The 15830-nt window shown below is 36.9% G+C and overlaps 1 protein-coding gene across 2 annotated transcripts in view; it reads right to left on the bottom strand.

Annotated features, from left to right (window-relative positions):
- The window catches only part of bmp7.2.S (bone morphogenetic protein 7, gene 2 S homeolog), a 39760-nt gene extending 27691 nt beyond the window's left edge, over positions 1-12069 (bottom strand). For both annotated transcript variants that reach the window (XM_018255487.2, XM_018255488.2), the window contains exon 1: positions 11886-12069. The gene's annotated coding sequence lies outside the window, so the exon portion shown is untranslated. The remainder of the gene's footprint in view (positions 1-11885) is intronic.
- Positions 12070-15830: the final 3761 nt, after the last annotated feature.

Here is a 15830-nt window from a genome sequence, read left to right as displayed (position 1 = left end):
GTGATTTTATACACAGAACACTTAGGAGCCGATTTATTAAGGGTCGAATTGTAAATTTGAATTGAGTTGGCAATAATCCAAACTCAAATTTGAGATTTATCATTCCTGGACCCAGGGAACAACTTGAATTCGATTATTTGCCACCTAAAACCTGGCGAGTTCATGTAGAAATTAATGGCAGAGGTCCAGTGACCATTGAAGATGTTAATAGCTTTCCTAACATTCAAATTGTTTTGATTTAATTCTCGATTCAAGTTAATGAAACTCGATTCAAATTTGGTTGGAGTTTTTGGGTTGGGAAAATTCGTTCGAGCCTTTTCTTAAATAACCTCCCATTCAAGTTGTGAGTATATTCAAATTTATTAGAGTAGAAAAAAAAACCACACATAAAGCTGAAATTCGACCTCTAATAAATCTACCCGTAGAAAAGTTTATAAAATACAAAAAAGGCACCCAAGGCCAAGTATCTGCGTAGTGGGTAAAGCAATTCATAGTAAAGTTTTATACAAACCTGTTAGGTTTCAATTATACATTTTAAATTTCTAACAGCATATTATTATCTTTCTTTGAGCTGAATAACATGCGCAGATGTGCAGTATTAGTGAAATATTCACATACTGTATGTAACTTATTTCTGTCTTCTTTATCTAAATCTTTTCAAGCTAAATAGTAATATCTATTTTTATTACTACAAGAGCATTTCTTATCTTCATATCTTGTCCTGATGACAGATGATGAAGATTTAATGCCTAGCCCAACTCGGATTCACTTGTAATGTGCATTATACTCCCAACTAATGGACATGCCAAAGCCATCAGCACTAATTGCTTCTCACCTAATCAGTAAATCTGAAAAACGGTGTGACAGCAAGAATAATAAATGTATGTGAGAGCTCCATTTATGGCTCTGTTGGCTAGAATATTGACAGCCTCTCCTCAACTGTACATGCTATTATGCTGCATAATACACAACACTGAAAAGCAGGGTTAAAATATACAGGCACTTATTGCAAATAAAAACAATTCCTCCAATGGCACACCGTAAGCATATGAAACAGCCTTTGTTTTGGTATGAAACAAGAAAGTAAAATTGCAGAGAAGATACAATTCCTTTTTATATTATCAATTATTTAGATCATTAAAAAAAATAATCATAATGTGAAAATATAAAAATTAAAATGTAATAATTAAAGTCTGCTAATTACTTGACTACAAATACTGATCATACCCACGGGTCCTCCCCATATGAAAGTCACCAGCAAAGGGTGTTTGTATGTGCTATGGTAGTCGCATAATTATGTGCAAAACAATGGAAAATTCCCAACTTACTTGATATCTCAAGCAAAAGGCCTAGGGAGGTCTGAATACATAAATAAAATGCCATCATCTTGTATTGATTTATTATCCTACCATAATTTATGCATTGTATACTTTATATCAGTCTGTTGTTTGGTTGACTAGATATAGACTAAACTCACCCCTGTTATGTTTCTCTCTGTGTGATCAGGGGAAATATTTACTTGATTTATATTGCTTTTAATGTTAATTAAGTGCTATAACATGAAATTCATTCTAACATGGATGCCTTTTTGTTTTCATCGGAAGAGTATTTTATGCTTACACAAAACAAATTACTTTAATTGACTTCTGTGGAAAAAAACAGATGCTAGATAATGGAGTACTCAGTCACAGGTGAATGGTATTTGTCCAGGAGACCAATCAGTGCTTCCTGTGGCACATAAGCAAATGCAGAACTTTTTAAATTATGTTAATAGACTTCTGGCATTCATGAAAATAGTAATTAAACTCAACACACAAAACCATTAAGCATCCACCTTTTACTTTACAAGTTCTGAATCAATAAAAGCTGACTCTGTTGTATGTGGAAGCGGAATGTCTTTATGGAAATAGCATTATTTTATCTTGAGTGGCATATGCATTGTAAAGATCAAATGAGAAAAAAGAAGTTGTAATGTCATTTTTGTAATAAAACAGTTCTGTTCCCAAGGGTTACCAAACTACTGTTCTGTTAATTATGTAGCCATTGCTATAAATAAAGGAAAAAGCTAACTTTAAAGTATCCCTTATCACAATTATTACAGTCCAACAAGAGGATGAGATTATGAAAATAATGTTTTTATTTTAAATAGTTGCACTAAACAATGTACAATAATAACTAACTCCTATAGCACACATAGGGGCACATTTACTTAGGGTCGAAGTCGAATATCGAAGTCGAAGGATTTACCGCTATTCGTTCGAACGATTTTCGTTCGATCAGAAATTTGTTAGAAAGCCTATGGGGACCTTCTAACATTTAACATTGATGCTCGGTAGGTTTTAGGTGGTGAAGTAGGTGGTCGAATTTTTTTTGAAAGAGACAGTACTTCGACTATCGAACGTTTTTTAGTTCAAATCGTTCGAAGTCGTAGTCGAAGGTCGAAGTAGCCAATAAGATGGTCGAAGTAGCCAAAAAAAACCATTTGAAATTAGAAGTATTTTTTATTCTATTCCTTCACTCGAGCTAAGTAAATGTGCCCCATGGTGTATTCTCCACCTGTGTAAAAATGCCGATGGAGAAAAGGCCAATCCATCCCTCATTACCATGGAGTACACACCTTGGTTCTTTGTATCAATAGTAGAATCTGAAGAAGTTTGTTCCTCAGTTTACTATCTAAACTACTTGTTAAATGAACTGCTCATATGTAAAGATGGGAATACAAGGTGAAATCTGCTAGTTTGCAAAGATCCCCAAATGAATGGATCTTAGTCTGATCGCTACAGGGCCCTTGAAAACCCATCAGATAAAGATCACTTCAGTATGGTAAGAAAATAAGGGGCTCAGTAGAACTAATTAACTTACATTCTAAATGAAAAGTCATTTTTAGGATGAAATCTACATCGTAATACATTATTCATTGTATTAATTGCTTATATCATGCTTGACTAAAGCTGAGCTGTCAATGATCCCGTTTTCCAGAATTATCTTAAGCCTAGCTTGTATGGGTCAAAATGGGTTTGGGGTGTAACAGGTTGTTGTGGGATATGCCAGGCCGTCGTCAGGCGTGACAGAGGCACGGCCAAAAATCCTTTAAATTGCATGGATAGTTTAAAATCTTTGCTATAATATCACTGAATGGCTACTCCTAAAGGCAAATGGTGGGGTTATTGGCAAATGTGTGTTGAGAATACATTCTTTGAGAGCCCCCTGGATTTTTGTAGCATCACATCACCACAACAATGAACAATAAGAAAATGGCATGGGTTCTTTTAACCTGGAACATTTACACTGATATTTATTTTCAGTAAAACTTCTACTTTCAAGAAAAATTATATTAAGAATTGGTTATTTAAACTGTATTTTGTAAAGAATGCCATAATAGATAATAAATAATAGATAATAGAAATAGCGCCAGTCTACTGCAGGGGTCCCCAACCTTTTTAACCCATAAGCCACATTCAAATGTAAACAGAGTTGAAGCGTGAAAAAATCCCTGTAACAACTCACCCTGGTGGTCTAGTGGATGCCCGGCACACTGCTCATCTTCTTCCACTCTGCCGGCAGTTTAGGGCATGCAATCTTCTTATTTATAGGCACATGCGCACTGGCATGTTGACGCCAGTGCTCAGTGGCGCAAAATTCAAAAGTATTTAAAGTGCCAAAATGTATTTTCTCACTGCCCGTTATGGGATAATTTTTAGTGATTTCCTGGTGCTTCTGGTGCTTCTGAGTCTGATATCTGATTGTACCCCTGCCTGTTTTGACAATACTGACTTCTGCAATCCTGACCCTGCCTGGTAACTGACTCTTCTATATCCGCATCCCTTCTGATTGATCTACTGGTTTGACCCTTGCCTGTCTGACTCCGCTTGTACTCTGCCTGCCCCGAACCGGCCTGATTTGACTACGCCTTCTGTTTATTCCTTGCACTGAGATCTTCTGCCCAAAAGACTTTGCTTTACCGTTGTGCCCCTTTGCTCGTCTCTTATTAAGACCTGGCGGCATCCGATTAGCCGAGGGCTACTCCGGAGGTGAAAGGCGACTGTTAAAGGCAGAGGCAAGAGCTGTGAACAGGGTGCTTAGCATTGGTTCTGGATTAAGGGTGCCGACCATGACAGTCCCTTGGGGTGCCAAATAAGGGCAATGATTGGCTTTTTGGTAGCCCCTATGTGGACTGGCAGTCTACAAGAGGCTCTACTTGGCACTATACTTAGTTTTTATGCAATTAAAACTTGCTTCCAAGTCTGGAATTCAAAAATAAGCACCTGCTTTAAGGACCCTGAGAGCAACATCCAAGGGGTTGGAGAGCAACATGTTGCTCACGAGCTACTGGTCTACTGCATCCATTTTAGAGTAAGTGGATACAAGTTAGGGATGCAACGAATCCACTATTTTGGATTCGTCCGAAATCCAAATCCTTCGCAAAAGATTCGTCCGAATGCCGAACCGAATCCAAATCCTAATTTGCATATGCAAATTAAGGGTGGGAACGGGAAAACATTTTTACTTCCTTGTTTTGTGACAAAAAGTCATGCAATTTAGGATTCGGTTCAGCCGGGCAGAAGGATTCGGCCGAATACGAATCCTGGATTCAGTGCATCCCCTAATACAAATACAAAACATAACCCTTTACAAACACAGATAAACATTTGATCAGAACAGATACACAGCTAAAACTGCATCAATGGATAACAGGTGATCATCAGTCATACAGAACCAGTAATACAGAATAGAGGCACTGTCCAAACTCTACAAATCAGCAATTGCCATTAAAAAGAGCATAAAATAAAACACATAAATGCTGTTTGTAATTGGAAATGTACATGTATATTTAGAAATTACAATTGACAAACATGTCCCTAAATACAATTTTCTCAAAGGACAAAATACTAATTTGTGATGTGTTTAATGTTTATTAGTCCTGTTTTTTTAATAATAATGTAAAGGAGGTTAGGTAATCTTCCGACTACATTCATGTCCCATACTTGTGAAACAAAAAAAAGTGGGTTTTAGAAAATGTATTCTGCATACAAAATGCATTTTAGTATTAGTATTCAGAAGGAACACATTGAAGAGAAAATTGGTTGTTGAGAATGACTTCATAAAAATTTGTAATACAATTATGTTAAACAATGAATTATATATAATTCTTTAGTTCAAGAACTAGATTGATCCCTTCATCGTTTGATTAACCAAAAGTACCCCAAGTAATTCTTTCAATTAGCAAGACTACTTACAGAGAATATTAACAGATAAATAAGAGGAAATATGTGGCACTTTCAGTCACTTTCATAGGCTCATATGAACTGTTGCTGCATTATTACTACTGTCTCAAAGAAGCTTCCTATACTTGGTTTGATTCCCGGAGTTAGCTATAGCAGCCTGGACAGGGAGCCCCTATTTTATGTTTACAGCAAAGTTCAGCCTATTAGTTACGGTCCAGTGCCCACTAATGTCTGTGCACAAAGTGCAATATTGTCCTTGATGAATGTATTACTTTAAAATCAACACTTTGCTTTACTTTGTACTGCTTTCGGCATCTGTTTTTATGCAGTACACAAATGCCTATATTGCACTATTTTTTAACACATTATAGCATTAGTCCATTTTCAAAGCTTTCCTCACTTAAAGGAACAGTATACCCTCTTTTCAATATGAATTAAATGAATAGGGCTTGTGCCAAACATACTTTTTGCCTTTTATTTTAATCACAAAAAATTGTTATTTCTTGAAATAAACAGGGCAAACAAGGAAATTGAAGCTACTCCCAGGGGTGCTTCGCCAATGAAGCGAGTTGAAAAACTTGCCTCAGATGGCAGCACCAAAAAGCTGCTCCTGGAACCTGTTTTTTAAACCGGAAATTCGGCCTTACTAGTGCGGGAGAGCGCAAATGCACTCTCTGTGCTAGTGTTGCGGCCTCCTCCTAGACAGGCAATCGGGCAAGGGGGGGGTGGCATTGCAGGAGCCACCTCAGTCAGCTCCTGGCACAGAAAACAGGTCTGGACTGAGAATCAAAATAGGCCCTGGCATTTCAGGTACACAGAGGCCCCATCAGCCCCTACCAGCTCACTAAATACTGACTTTATATGGCACCTTATAGCAGCCCCTCTGGCATTTGCCAGAACCCACAGATTGCCAGTCTGGGCCTGACAGAAATGGCCCTGCCTACTCCATGCTTGGTCCTTGCAATGTTGATAATTTATTACCAGTGTTTGCTTACAAAACATAATAAAAACCACAGATAAAACAAAAAGCATAATGTATGTTCAGCATAGGTCCTATTGATTGAACTAGTAAACAAGGGGGAATACAGTTCCTTTAACTCTTATTTGTTTTGTTCAATTAATGTACTTGTCACTTAGCCTATTAATTTACCCCTGTCTAAAGTACTATATTTGGTCTATATTTCAGATAAGAAATAGCAAAGGTGTTTTAGTGATCTTGTGCAAAGAAAAGAGCATTGTTAGTGGTTGTTTGTCTCCACAACCTCTTTCAATGTAAGGAATTTATTTGAACTCGCAGAGTAAAAATAAAACAGAACAGAGCACTACTTCCTGATCTGCAACTCATGTGGTTTCCACTGATTGGTTACCAGGCAGTAACCAATCAATGACTTGAGGGGGGGGCACATGGGTCATATCTGTTGCTTTTGAATCTGAGCTGAATACTGAGGATCAATTGCAAACTCACTGAACAGTTATGTACCATGTGGCCCCCCTTCAAGTCGCTGACTAACTCAGAGTTATAGAGCTGAAAAGCAGGAAGTGGGGTTTTGGCTATTAGGTCAGACATCTGCTCACTCCAGCCTTTATATATTACATTTTTGCCTAACTATATTAGAAACATTTTTTTATTTTGCACATACAATCTATTTACCCTGTTTTTATTTGTAAACTGAACTGTTCCTTTTAGCAAATAATTCTTATTTTTTTTAAAACTGATTTCATTTTTACGAAACAGTAACTGAGCTCATGAATATTGGTGTCAAAACAATCCTATCGGGTTTATTTGATTTTTAAATGGTTTTTAGCAGACTTAAAATATGTTGATCCAATTTACAGAAAGATCCAGAATTCTGTAAACCCCAAATACCTTTATTTGAAATTTTTGAATACATACTTTTTTCCCCTCAGAACTTGAAGGTTAGGACAAGTAGTGCACAGTTTGTGCCAAATCAATGAATACCAGACCTTTACCAACATGGCAGCCTTAGCATCCCAATACCAACCAATAGCCTAAACTAAAAGCCTACCTTTTGGAGCACTAAAACATTAGCCTAATCCTGTGCCTACTGCTTATGCTTGACCATGTGCACTTTTTCATCTCCAATTTGTGCCTGTATGTTAGCCTCCCATCCACTTAGACTGTAAGCTCTATGGGACAGGGTGCTCCTTCCCACTGCGTCTCTAACCACATAGCACTTAAACTCCTTGTTCTGATATGATTCTGTATATGTTTATTATGTGATTTGTCACATTGTCATTGTCTAATGTCTCCTAAAGACACAGCGTTCAATCTTAGCCTAAAAAAAGTCTTTCTAGGTGGAAAAATAAAAAAAACAGTGATGCATTTAGAATTGATGAGTCTGTCATTGCCTAGAATGATGCACATTATACAATGCTGGGCCCATCTCTCAAAATGTTATTCACAGATCATACCTGTCACTTTATAACTAGTTAAAATCTGTGCACTGCATGTCCTTCACATTTTAGTATGACGTTTCACTTGCTGACTTGCTTTGTACCTTTTGATTAATTGTGCTGAGGGGATGGTAAATAATATAGTGCAATGTGTCTGCAATATATCCAATTTCTAGAAAAATAATATGTTAAAAGATTAAATTTTTGACACATTCCCAAAGAAACTGTACATCCTTGCTATCAATGCTGTTCAAAAAAGTGCTAGCTGTCAAAGAGTTGCAGGTTCCATAATTAGAGACTTCTGTGTTCGCTCCAACTCTGCTTTCCACATGGTTTAGGGTGACAGTAAAGGGGAAAATATAAAATGCAATTTTTATGTCATTATAGGAATGCTACTGTCAGGGCCATATTTATATATACTGTAGGTCCCCAAAGGCATGTGCCTTGGATGAAAGCTCTTGGGGGGTGGCCTTTGGGTGCCTATAAATAAATACAACGCTGGAGACTGTTTTCATAAATACAGCTTCGGAACTGGGGTGGGGTGAAATGTAAAGGGCTTGCCACGTTGAAAACCGGATGTGGCGTGTGTGCACAATGTCACTTCCTTACATTGGGGGTGCTGTTAGGTTCGCACCTAAATACAGCACTGGCTACAGTGTGTAATATTACTGTAGTTAATTTCTATGAATATAATTTAAACATTAAGACCATTAAGAGACTGATAATATAATGTCACTTATTACTGAAATTTTACCAAAAATAGCCACGGACTCCTACTAAAATAACACAGTGTGCTTTCCCAGAAAATAAAAGCACACATTCACACATAGTCGTCAGTATCTATCTCCTGAATCCGTATTCTCATCACAACATAGCCTGGGGACTCTAATGTTAAGATTTAATAAATTATATCTGTTTATTATGCTAAAATTAAAAACAAAAAATCTTTAATGGGAGAAAGAAGATATAGTCTAGCTCACGGATACCCAACCTTTTGAACCCGTGAGCAACATTCAGAAGTAAAAGGAGTTGGGGAGCAACGCTAGCATGAAAAATGTTCCTGGGGTGACAAATATGGACTGTGATAGGCCATTTAGTAGCCCCTATGTGTATTGTCAACCTACATTGAGGCTCTGTTTGGCAGTACATCTGGTTATTATGCAACTTAAACTTGTCTCCAAGCCTGGAATTCAAAAAGAAGCACCTGCATTAAGGCCACTGGGAGCAATATCCAAGGGGTTGGGAAGCAACATGTTGCTCACGAGCTACTGGTTGGGAGATCACTGGTCTAGCTAATGGATAACACCCCCATCATTCAAAATTCACCCATGGCGAAACGTGCCACAAGTTCATGCAAACTGAAAAATTTAGCTTATAGCTATCCAAAACCATATGTACTGCTCTGGTTTTAAAAAGTTTATAAAAATGATGATTACATTGTAATGTAGGGCAGTTGGGGAAAAGGTGGAGGTCTGCTGGGTCTATATTTACACCACTGCATCATCCCAGCTAACCCCGCTCCCTTGCATGCACCATAACAGAGGGGGAGGGCAATGAAGGGGAGGTAGCAGCAAGTGTCAGAAGGGAGGGAGGCAGGGGAGAGTGAGTCACAAAGTTCTCTCAACCTCACTTTTGAGCATGATTCTCACTCTTGTTAGTAGCTTATGGGCAATATATTGGGCAGATACAGCTTTCCCTCAAATATAAATTGATATTTAAAACAAATGAATGCTTTGTTGCTATGTTTGAATTAAATTAAGAAACAAACAAACATCTCTAAACAAACTAAGCTCGATTAAAAGTCTAGGAATGGTGACACATAGTGGATGCATTATATTTCATTTCCCTTTAAAACATCCAAGTTTTTGGCAAACACAGATTAATCACTGCTTAACGGTCTATTATTTTTATGTATTAACGTGTGCAATATGCCTTAGCAAGACACGTCTCTCAACCCACATTAGGTTATTATACTGGGTTATTTTATGCATTTTACTTTGATACAAATTATTTATTGCAAAAAGATTCTGTATTGCATTCTGAATTTCACTTAATATTATTAGCGAATAAGGTAAAAGCCTGTAGATGTCAGTAAAAAATTGCATTTTACCATCCATAGCTCCCTCAAAGGATCTAATCCCAAGAAGTATCTTATTTACACATGATATTTGTGCACCTGTATTCTTCAGTGCAAACACGTTTGATTCATAATTGACCCATTCAGATTACAGCGTCTTACCTTCAGTACTGAAGGATCAATTTTTTCTCTTAGTTCTCCTTCCCACATCTGCACCCTTTGTAGATAAACTACTGCACAATTTCAATTCATAAGTAAAGGATCCTTTATTTGGAAACCAATTATATTCAGCTCCAAATTACGGGAAGCCCATCATCCATTTTATCTAAATATTTCATGTTTTAAAAAAATCAGTTCCTTTTCTATGTAATAAAGAAAAGTATGGTGATCTATATTACGGAAAGATCCCTTATCCAGGAAACCAAAGGTCCTGAGCATTTTGGATAACATGTCCAATACCTGTACACTATATTTAAGTTGGAACACTCACTGTTTCCCCCCCTCCCTGATTCCATTGAAACCAAACATTTACGCTATAGCGTATAAATGTGCTTCCTATATTTTTTTTGGTAACAGTTTGGGGGAAGGTCCTGTTTCAGCACCACAATGCCCCTATGTGTAAAGCAAGGTCCATTAAAAATGTATTTGCTGTGATTGGGGAAGAAGATGCTTCAACCCATCAAAACACCGATGGCATAAGTAAGGGCTCTTACAGACGAGCGTTTTTACCTGCGCTCCCCTGCGTTCTGTTTTTCTGCGTTCAGCCGCAGGGGAGCGCAGGAATAGACGCATTACATTTATTCCAATGGGCTGTACTCACACAGGTGCGTGTAGGCGCCAAACGCAGGTTGAGACGCAACATGCTGCATTTTTCCTGCGTTCGGCGCCTACGCGCGCCTGTGTGAGTACAGTCCCATTGGAAAAAATGTAATGCATCTATTCCTGCGCTCCCCTGCGGCTGAACACAGAAAAATGGAACGCAGGGGAGCGCAGGTAAAAATGCTCGTCTGTAAGAGCCCTAGAATGCTAACTGCATGTCATGCCTGATCCCCAAAATCACTGCCCTTTCTGAATATAGGCAAAAATCACCAACAGAGCTTCAAAATCGAATGTTAAGTCTTCACAAAAGGATAGAGCAAAGGGACTTCATATTACTATCTATGGATCATAAAATATTGGAGAGGCAATTGCCTCATTAACTTTGACCATTTAATGCACACCAAGGAAGTATTATGCATATACTAGTAACAATACTATTAACTAGTAACAATAATGGTCACTGTCAGAATTTCACATTCAAATTAAAACTGGCAGGAAATTCCACTTCAACTCAAATTAAGCTAACTCCAATTTTGGGGATTCATCTCCTCGTAACCACCTCTGTGTAAATATGCACAGACAATGTCAGGGACCCTGAGGAAAACTTTATGTTACAGTATCAAAAAGGTCTTAAATACATGCTAAATTGCCTTTAATGCTGAATGCAAAAAAACAAAAAAACACTGTTCAAATTACATTTTATACAGGACATCAATAAAATTAATATATTGCCAGGCTATGTTATGTTAGCTGTACAGTACATTATTTTTAGGGGTTTAACCAGAAATCACTGGGTCCTAGAACCAGAAATGGGGTTATGTACCCATCCCTAAACAAGTGTAACATGCATTATAATGCATCTTAGATTTAGAGGGAAATGACCTGACTGATACATGCTGAAAATATAGCGGTCGTAAACATATGAATGAACACCTAGCCGCTGTATGCTTTGGCTGTGGAGCTTCCCTTCCATGAGGCTAGAATTTTGATATCCTTATTTATCCTGAGTTAATCAAGACTGCACACCTGATTGCCTTCTAATTGTTACACCTGTAGCTATGCAAGGCTAGCCTGAGCTGGTTGAAAGCCCCTGAATATAACCATTAGATTAATCAATCTTTTGCAGTGTTGGTAGGAAAAGTACATTGCCCCTTAGTTGTGTCTGGTTATTCCTGCTACAATAACTTGATGTGCATTATATATTCAGCAGTCACGGGCTGGAAACTGGATCCTAATACTGAAATTTAAATAATGAGTAATGGAAACTGGATCCTAATACTAAAATTTAAATAAAGAGTTCATGAAACTGTAGTTGTTGGAGCTGAAGTAAAAAAAGAAGCCATACTTACTTTTGCATTCCATATGCTGAAAATAGGCAGTATGGATCCATAACCTCAGGTTATTGGAAGATTCATGTTTAAGTATGTTAGAGGGAACTCAGGCTTACTTCCAGCAGGCAGCCATCACTGTGTGAGAGAAGGTTAAACTACAACCCCCAGAATTCCTTTTGCTGATGACCTGGCAATGCAACTCCTGAATACTTCCAGTGCTTAAAAGGTATCCAGATGTCCGAACAGGTACATAGTTTTCTTCCCGGATAAAAAGGATATATATATATATATATATATATATATATATATATATATATATATATATATATATATATATATATATATATATACTGGTATAGGATTTATAATGTAGAATGCTTGCGTCTTGAAATTTTCTAGTTTTTTTTTTCAATCAAGTTTTTCATTATTTTCCTGTGGAAAAAGCATTTCAAGATTTATTGTTAATGTGAACTTTTGTATCTATTAATGCAATTTTTTTCTTTTAAAACTTTTATTACCTTTCTCCATAAAACCTTTAAATAACTCAAAACTATTTTATTTTCCATTGGTGTGGATTTATGCAAGGTACTCTCTCTTCGTTATAGGATGGTGGGAAATGGCTTTGTCAACTTAGATATCATGTTTGTGAATGTATTTAATATACAGACAGATATATACATATCTGTTATCCAAAAAGCTCAGAATCACAGAAAGGCCATCTCTCATAGACTCCATTTTATCCAAATAATCAAAAATTTTTTTGGAAAAAAAAATTCTCTGTAATAACAAAACAGTATCTTGTACTTGCTCCCAACTAAGATATAATTAATCCTTACTGGAAGCAAAACCAGCCTATTGGGTTTATTTAATGTTTAAATTATTTTCTAGTAAACTTAAGGTATGAAGATCCAAATTACAGAAAGATCCATTATCTGGAAAACCCCATGTCCTGAGCATTCTGAATAACAGGTCCCATACCAATATATATACTTTTTACACATACTCTATTGGGTTTATTTAATGTTTAAATGATTTTGTAGTAGACTTAAGGTATGAAGATCTAAATTACAGAAAGATTCATTATCTGGAAGGAGAAGCAAACCCAAAAGTTAAAAAATGTACCCCCCTACCCTACACAGACCCCCTCCCCCAGCATCAGAGTTAACGGGCTTCGGTAATCTTCGGAATCAGACCGGTGCTTCGCCAATTTTTGTGAGTTTCGGCAACTGCGCATACGCTGCTCCGCTGGTCTCATTTCTGAAGATTACCGAAGAGAAGAAGATGGTGCCTGTGAACTCCGCTGGACAGAATCTGCATGGAGGGGTAAGTAAAGATTTAGGGGCATTTGCCCAGGGTAACACTTAGGCTGGGAGGAGGAGAGAGGGGGTCTATGTAGGGTAGGGTTTGTTTTTACTTTTGGGTTTGCTTATCCTTTAAACAGACGCATGAGAATGCATTGTGAATGGCTTCACAGCATTCCATTTTAAATAGGCTATTAAGTCAATGCATATCAGCCCAACCGTTGTTATTTCTGTTAGGTAATGAAGGAGTCGGTTACATGTAGCGCATGTCTATATCAGGTTAATTGATATTGCTGTTATCTTCCTGACACTGTCTCATGGCTGTGCAACACATGTGCGGAACATGAAAGCTGCTAAGCAGGTGATTTTGCTATGCCTTTTTAATCATTCTTTTAGCATGTGAGGCATATTTTTTTTTAATAAACCTGTTTGTTTTCATTCTCAGGCTTAGAGAGTGCCATTTATTTTGTTGTAGTAATAAAATCCCTCAGTTAAAACTTATTTACATATTATACCTGCCATAATAATTTTACGTTTACAGCAAACTGAAAATGTTTTCTCTTTGGGGAGGTTTGCTGCTTGACCGGAACAAATAATCGAACAATGTTTTATTTTTTGCTGTAGAAGCATTATTGTGCTTGATGCATCATGGCAGTGCCTTCGGCTGTTTACATTAGATGAATATTGAATAGAAGAGATTCGTTATCCTGTCAGGGGAGCAGCGTTGGCCAACACAATAAATATTTGCATCAAGCTAATTGTATATTCTGCCAGTTTATTGAAAATTGACTAATGTGGAGATTTAAGTGCTAAATGGAAGCCCTTTATTTTCAGATCACTATAGAATCTTGAAAAGTCGATGCAAGGTCATCTTGATAGCCTGTCTTTGTGGCTTAATTAAAAATTAATCGTACTGTGTTTTTTGTTATTTGCTGTTGTCTAGTGTATTGGATAATTTCTTTTTTTATTGTACCCTTGTCAGTAAATGCAAAACAATTAATTTCTCCTTACCAGTTAATCATTTTTATGGTATGGTTATTTTGTAGGGATCAGCAGTCATACTGTATGCTCTGAAGCAGAAAAAACTTATACCTATATAAGCTACATAAGTACTTGGTTACTATAAATGTAAGTAAATCCTATGTGTACTCTTGGCAGGCACAAGCTTTACTCTATATTTGAAAGATAAACGTGACATTGCTGGGGCAGAGGATATTGTAGGCAGAAATATGGCACTTTATTCATGTTTTTTTGCACCTTGCTCCACATTGTAGAAAATATAGTGTCTTTGAATACAAATGCCAGTGGTAGAGTTCAGAATATTGGTGAACGAGGGCAATATGCTAGATGCATATTAGTTTATAAAAGAATTCCGTCAGTTCACACACTATTTTTGATTTTTTTTCACGTTAAGGCACACTGAATATGATTCCAAAATCTGTAAATAAAACATACCTTTTCATCGTTCAAATTCTTCATAATGATGTTTTTATAGTATTCGATTACCTCCTGGCCTGCTATTGAGTTTTGTCTATTGAAAGTTATTGCTTTTGTCTGTAGGTTGGCATAATTATATATACTTATAGAGTATGGGTGTGCCTGATCTGGTTTAGTACTCAAATGTTTTATAAAATAAATTACACATTAGATCTGCTCATATGCAGTAACCCAAAAAAGTAACTCACTATCAGCGTGCCTTAAATTAATAGTCTACATTGACTTATCTACAGCAAAGGGAATATCAAGTAATGATCAGGATGGAGCAACAAGTCTTTACTATATTAGCTTGGAACATAAAGAGCTGGTTTTAGTGGAAACTATTTTCTGCTTTTCAGGCAAACTAATTGTGCCCCTACCGTTATGTTATTATACATGTGTTTATTACATCCATACATTCTGCAGCGCAATACAGAACTTATGCATCATTCTCATCAATGACATTCATTGCAATAGTGGAGTTTGCAATCTAAGGCCCCTGTCATATACTCGCACCAAATGGTCAATTTTATTAGGAGCCAATTAACCTTCCTGTATGTTTTTGTAGTGTGGGAGGAGAATGAGATACCCAGAGGCAACCTGAGATTCATTTGTAGCACATACTAGACATCATAGACACATACTAGAAATCTAGGCAAATACTATTATCTATAACATTCACACAGGGCTTGATGTATACAATATTGTTAGAATATTAGAACTGTTTGGTATTGACAAATAGTGCTATTTTCTCCAAGAGAGAAAGAAGCAGCAGTAAAAGGATGGCTATTATCTAATCCACTGCTGAGAATTGGCTACTTGGGCAACCTTGGGTTCAGTGATGGTGATGTATATCTAAGGATAACAAATAAACTGCAACCCTACAGAGAAGTAGCAATTATTGCCTGGGTTTGAGTTAAACGATACAGCTTTACAGCTGCAGAAACAATCAGTATTTTTTTTAACTTTCAGTTTACTGTATCAGAAAACACTAGATTATACAGAAAACAATGAAAGGTTGTCTGCAATATATATTGTATACCTATTCTAAAATCTTCCTTCAGCTTACAGGTTTTTAATACCCAGTACCACTTCAAGGAAGAAAGGATATACAGTTATGTTCAGAATAATTGCAGTCGTCCAACACTAACCAGATCAATCACTGTTTTTGGTAGAAATTATATTT

Source organism: Xenopus laevis, chromosome 3S (assembly GCF_017654675.1).
Source record: "Xenopus laevis strain J_2021 chromosome 3S, Xenopus_laevis_v10.1, whole genome shotgun sequence".
NCBI classification, from domain to species: Eukaryota; Metazoa; Chordata; class Amphibia; order Anura; family Pipidae; genus Xenopus; species Xenopus laevis.
This window is presented reverse-complemented; position numbering and strand designations above follow the sequence as displayed.